Source organism: Macaca mulatta, chromosome X, assembly GCF_049350105.2.
Source record: "Macaca mulatta isolate MMU2019108-1 chromosome X, T2T-MMU8v2.0, whole genome shotgun sequence".
NCBI classification, from domain to species: Eukaryota; Metazoa; Chordata; class Mammalia; order Primates; family Cercopithecidae; genus Macaca; species Macaca mulatta.
In genome coordinates, this window is record NC_133426.1 from 84947184 (window position 1) to 84953900 (window position 6717).

General features: G+C 39.0%; 1 pseudogene; it reads right to left on the reverse strand.

Moving 5' to 3' along the window:
- Positions 1-1952: 1952 nt before the first annotated feature.
- Positions 1953-2974, reverse strand: LOC707069 (prohibitin-2 pseudogene; annotated as a pseudogene).
- Between the last annotated feature and the right edge of the window lie 3743 nt (positions 2975-6717).

Below are 6717 nucleotides of genomic sequence, written 5' to 3' on the forward strand. Positions count from 1 at the left end.
ATTGCAAAAAGTCAATGATGGACTTTGCAAGTGAATGCCAGATTTGTTTGGGATTGAGTTACGTCTTAAAATGATCTCATTTCTTATGAATGAGGGGTTAGGTTTGTCAGTGAAATGAATATCAACTTTTATCATATCTATATCTATAGCTGTTGCTATGGAACTTCAAAGGCTTACCAATATAAATTAGCTCAGAATTTAGATCTTTGAACTTTCTTCTATACTTATGAAAGCAACAATATTTATGAAACCTACAATGCCAATAAGCCAAAAATACCCCTTATTTGAAGCCATTTTTGTATTATGTTTGACACATATCAAGGTGTGAGATTCATTATCTGAGGCATTCCCAGAACTGGAGTGATTTGAGTATGTCTGTGAATTTCATCTCTCTTCTTTTCTAAAAACTCTTTCCCATTCTTGACACTTCCAAAAAAGGTGCAAACTAAATGTGAGATGTTAGAGAAATATATTAATGAGAGAAGAAGAAAGAGCATTGGAGAATAAATTTCAGTTGTTTTTTGATTTTGACGGAAGAGTTGTCACAAAATACACACTATCTAAAGATTCAGAAACTGTTAAGACTCTTGAGAGGTGCCTATGATTTTAACAGAATGTTAACAAGGTATTTCCAGAGAGATGTCGTTGTCATCAATTGATGACATGCCCTGATCTTGTTTGTTTCTTCCTTAAGGAGAAATTCATTTTTGTTTTTCCTTAGGGAATGTATTTCCTTTCCTGAGAAAATGCAGACCCCTGTCACAACGACATGAACTCAGGAAAAATTTTATAGCATTGGAGCTCACTTTTCAATATTCAGAGGAAGCAAAAGGAGAACAAATTTGCATTGACTCTCAAAGGGAAATGTTGACAGCATACTAAATACTTCTTCTGAAATTAAACAATAGGAGAAACACCATGTACTTCTATTGGGTCAGTTTTGATAGAAACTATGATTTTCAATAGTTATAGGAGAGTAAAAATGTTGTGCTGCTGATTTTGGAAGAAAATGAATTGAGTTAGCTGTTCAATGGACAACAGATAACTTTGGATAGTGCTTTTCTTTGCCTTTGCTCATAGTTATCACCATATTTTCTCTGAGTTCTCAATATAGTAAAATAAAGTAGGATTATCTTATAAGCAGAATAATGAGCCTCTTTATACTTTAACTTGTTATGATTAAAAGTTGCTGCAATTATAAAACTGAAAGAACTCCCTGTAGCCAAGTGCCTTGACATAGGTTGGAAATAAAATGATGGATTTTGCCAAATATGTGGGATTTAGACTACAACTCACTAATGCTAGACCTACTATTGATTTTTGGCTACGTCTTAAGTAACAGGATTAACCTCATATTTTTTGCTTTCATTTAGGTTTTTAACCTCCTTTTATTCAAGTCTTTATTTGTGCAATGAGACAACAGGCTGAGACTATATGGTTTGGGTGGGCCGTTTCAACTAGGTTCAGAAGTTTGTACTCATAAAGGCATGCTCAAATTTGTCCATGAAGTTTCATAATTATTTTTACTAATGGTAAATGAAAACATCCCATGTTAAATTTGGTTTCCTTCCACGGATGTTAGCGTGGATGTCTGGATTTTAAAAAGTAGATTATTAAACTGACCATAAAGCCTCAGTTTAAAATTCAACATGGTGTGGTGGAAAGGACGTTCAACCTTAAGCAAATCCTCTAATTTTTCTGGGCCATAGTTTTCTAATTTTTTCTTTTTTTTTTTTTCAGGTTAAGTAGTAAAAATTTATTGGGAATTCCTGGGTTGGTGATTATCTCCTTCCAGCCTTGAGGGAGGGAACAACACTGTAGGAAATCACTGAGAAGTCACACAACATCCCAACAACCCCAGTTAACACAGGGAGGAGGAAAGTAATTCCCCAGAAAAGGGGCTGGTCTTCAGTCTTTCTTAATCAAAGAAGGGTTCAGGGGACTGATGTGGGGGACCATCGCATGATACTGGGGCGGGGTAGGGCTGTGCTGGACCCCTGGCTAGCTACTCAAAAACTGGAGAAGCAGATCCACTTCCTCTGGGGATGGAGTTCTTGGTGACTAGGCTCATTTCTTACCCTTGATGAGGCTGTCACCAAAGTTTCCTCTGGTGAAACTTTCATCCTGTAGGTTCAGCATGAGGTTGTCAGCCATGAGATAAATACGGTTCTATGATGTGGCGATCGTCTTGGAGATATTCTGGGCTGCTTGGATCTTGTGAAGTTTGATGTAGCCAGGGTTCTTGCTCAGTGCTTCTCCAAGCATCTTGGCAGCCTCGGCCTCACCCTCGGCCTGCACAGTCTTCTGCCGCTGTTCCTGCTTCGCTTTTTCTACCAAGAATTGGGCCCGCTGGACCTCCTGCTGGGCCACTTGTTTGGCTTCTACAGCAGCTGTGTACTCTCGGCTAAAGCTCAGCTCTGTGATGGCTACATCATCCAGGATGAGGCTGAAGTCCTTGGCCCTCTCTGTCAGCTCCCAGCGGATCAACAGGGATACCTGGGCCTGCTGGGTGATCAGCTGTGAGGCATTGAACTTGGCCACCACACTCTTGAGCACCTGGTTGACAATGGACGGCAGCACTCGTTCCTCGTAGTCCAGCCCTAGGCACTGGTACATGCTAGGAAGCTCTTGAGCATTGGGGTTGAGACAGCACTCTCAGGGAGATATTCACCATTTGTAGGTCTTTGGAGCCTGCAGGGGAGGAGATTTTTCGAGGTCTGGCCCGAATGTCGTAGATAATGGGGTACTGCAACCAGGGGATCCTGAAGTGAAGGCCCTCGGCCAGGATAGTGTCCTGCTGCACTCCACAGATCCGATTGAAGAAGATGGCTCTATGCCCGCCTTCCACAGTGAACACGGATTCGCGGACACCGTATGCCACAGCGCCGGCCCCCAGCAACAGCTTCAATGCCGTGCCCATGCCCCGGGGCCCTGCGGGCAGCCGTCCCGGCAAGTCCTTCAAGTTCTGGGCCATGCCTGATCTTGAGGCCGGCAGCACCGGAGGTCAGAAGTGGGTGCCGGCCCGCCTCTACCCCGCTCCAGCTTAGGTACTGCCTCTAATTTTTTCAAACACAGTAGAAACACCTCCCCAGCATCCCCCAGGGATGTTATAAGGAACAAATGAGAGAAAACGGAAATACATTTTATAAATTAGAAATTCTATTTAAGTGTAACATATTTTTTACACCATAATATTTTAAATTGTAAAAAAGTATTTTAGTTGAAGAAGTCTGTGACACAGAAAGGTTAAAGAATTTAACAAAATAACTCAGCTAGTAAGTTGGAGAGCCAGGACTAGAACCCAACTTATTTGATACTTATGCTAACGCTCTAAGAATCCAGAGTTTCATGTAAGATAATGGCCTCCAGTTCCATTCATGTTGCTGCATAAAACATTATTTTATGCTTTTTAATGGCTGAATAGTATTCCATTGTGTGCATCAACTATTTTCTTTATCCATTCATTTATTGATGGACATTTAGGTTGATTCTACATCTGGGCTATTGTGAATAGTGCTGTGATGAACATACACATAAAGATATCTTCTTGACATAATGATTTTTTTTTTAACTTTTATTTTAGGATCGGGGTACATGTGCAGGTTTTTTTTTTATGGATAAATTACATGTTATGGGAGTTTGGTGCACAGATAATTTTGTCACCCAGGGAATAAACATAATACTGATAGGTAGTATTTTCATCCTCACCCTCCACCCTCAAGTAAGCCCCAGTGTCTGTTGATCCCTTCTTTGTGTCTGTATATACTCAATGTTTCACTCCCACTTATAAGTGACAACATGTGGTCTTTCATTTTCTGTCCCTCTGTTAGTTTCTTTAGGATAATGTCTTCCAGCTTCATCCATGTTGCTGCAAATCACATGGTTTTATTCTTTTTTTATGGCTGCATAGTATTCTATGTATGTGCACCACATTTTATTTACCCAGTCTACCACTGATGGGCATTTAGGTCAATTTCATGCTTTTTTACTGTTTATTTTTTTAAATAGAGAGACAGGGCCACACTTAGTTGCCCAGGCTGATCTCAAATTTCTGGGCTCAAGCAATCCTCCCAACCCAGCCTCTCAAAGTGCTGGGATTACAGGCATGAGCCACTGTGCTCGACTCCTGTGTTTTGGTATTGTGAAGAGTGCTGCAGTGATGTCTCCATTTTCCCATTCACCAGAGTTGATTATGTTTACTTTTATCCTTGGCTTGAAAGAGTCAACAGTTACCAGTGTTCTTTTATCTCCTCCATATCAAAAAAGTTGACAGATTATCAATATGTGGTATAATTATGACAAACAAGCAAGGGTATTTTTGAAAAAGCAAAGATTAGTAACCTTTGCTGAGTAATTATTATTTCTGAGGTCTTTATATGCATTGTCTCATTTTTCCTCACAATAGCCCAGTGGGTACTAGTTTTAATCCCCTTTAACAGATGAGAAAATTGAGACTCAGAGAGGATAAGTAACTTGTTGATATGGTTTGGATTTGTGTTCCAGTCCAAATCTCATGTCAAATTGTAATCCACAATGTTACAGGAGAGGCCTGGTGGGAGGTGATTGAATCATGGGTATGCGTGGATTTCCCCCTTGTTGTTCTCAAGAGAGTGAGTTCTCATGAGATCTGGTTATTTAAAAGTGTGTAGCACCTTCCCCTTCTCTCTCTTTCTCCTGCTGTGACTGTGCAAGACATGCTAGCTTCCCCTTTCACCATGACTGAAAGTTTTCTGAGGCCTCCCCACCCATGCCTCCTATACAGCCTGAGGAACCATGAGCCAATTAAAACTCTTTTCTGTGTAAGTTACTTAGTTTCAGGTATTTTTTATAACAGTGTGAAAACGGACTAATACACTTGTCCAAAGATATATAACTTATTAGTGATGGAGCTTGTATTCAAACTCAGATCTGCCTGATCCTGTGTCTGAGATCTTACATACAACCATGCTATCTGGAAAAAAAAAAAAAAAAAAAAAAAAAGATAAAATTTGGTGCTGTGCCTACAAAATCTGTATTTGGGTAGTATGTTAGACAAGAGAATAAAAAGCCTCATGAGTCAGTTTAGAAATATATTAGATGAAGTAGAAAGAGCCCAGGCTTTAGAATCAAAGAGATCTTGGTTTGAATCCCAGGTCTGTCAGTTACGAGCTGTGTGACATTAAGTCAGTCATTTAAACCCCTGAGCCTGATTGTCCTTATTTGTAAATTAGAAATAAAAATACCTCACAGAGTTGTAATAAGAATTAAATAAGATGATGAATTGTGTTTGGAAAAGAGAATATATTAAATACATGGTAACTGTTAAAATTATATTTGCTGACATTATTGTTATTGTTATTATTGAAGTTTTAACAGATTTGGGAGATAGGGAAAATATTAACATGAAGAATATACTTCCAGATTTCATTGTTTCATGATTCTTACCCCTGCTTAGTGTTGACTCTGCATGGAGGTGGCCTCCAGATAAATTTTATAGAGTAGTCAGTATGCTTTTCCACTTCTGAGAGAGTACTCATTGAGTATAGGAATTTAGAAATTTTTCAACAGTTTCAAGAAGTACTAAGTTTCTACTTGTGCATGACATTGTGAGGGATGAAAAAATCATATGGTCTAGAGAGAGATAACTGTCATTCATCAATTTATATGTTATCCCATTTTATCCAATAAATTCACTTAACAGGAATTTAATGAACAACCATAATATTTAAGGTAATGTGCTAATTGTGGCTGAGGTAGAAAATAAATAGAGCAGATATACGACATCTTGGCCTTTGTTTTCATACAGTCCTATACTCCAGGTTGAAAATGAAAAGTGCCTTTAGAGAGGTCTATAAATGGAAATAATGACTTCTTGCTGGGACTGAGTATAGGAGGTAGCATTTCAGCTGAATCCTCCCGATTTGGAGATAAGAGAGGGAAGAGAGCGGGTGATTTTTATTACACTTTCTAATGCTGATATAATTTTCTATTTTGAAGCATGGTATATCTTAGTGATTACAAATGCAGGTTCTGGAGCCAGATTGTCTAGGTTCAGTCCTGGCTCAGCTACTTTTACTGCTATTTATCCATTTTGTGACTTGACGTCTTCATCTGCCAAATGGGAAGATAATAACAGTGCCTTCCTTATAAGGGTTTTGTAGGATTAAACAAAACAAATACACGTAAAGCATTTACACAATGCTCATCAAATTTGAGCTATTTGGGATATTATTACAAGGCCTTTGATACTGATGAAGCTGACGTGCTTAATCATTCAGCCCCTTTACAGTGAAATATTTATGAATCGCTATAATTTAAGTAAGAAGGAGGAAAATACAACAGGAGGGGTAGAAGCTGAATCTTGAGACAGGAGAGAAGCTTTGCTGCTCTCTCAACAAAAGTACAGTGAAATAGTGGCAGAAAACTCACATGTGGAACCTGCCTCGTTCCTTGCTTGAAACTCAATTTATATTTTTAATCTTTATGTTAGGCTTAGATGTGCAAGTTTGTTATATAGGTAAATAATGCGCCATGGGGGTTTGGTGTACAGATTATTTTGTCACCCAGGTAATAAGTATAGTACTCGATAGGTAGTCTTCAATCCTCTCTCTCTTCCCCAACTCCACGCTTAAGTAGGCCCCAGTATCCGTTGTTTCCTTCTTTGTGTCCACATGTATGCAAAGTTTAGCTCCCACTTATAAGTGAGAACATGCAGTATTTGGTTTTCCTGTGGTAGTT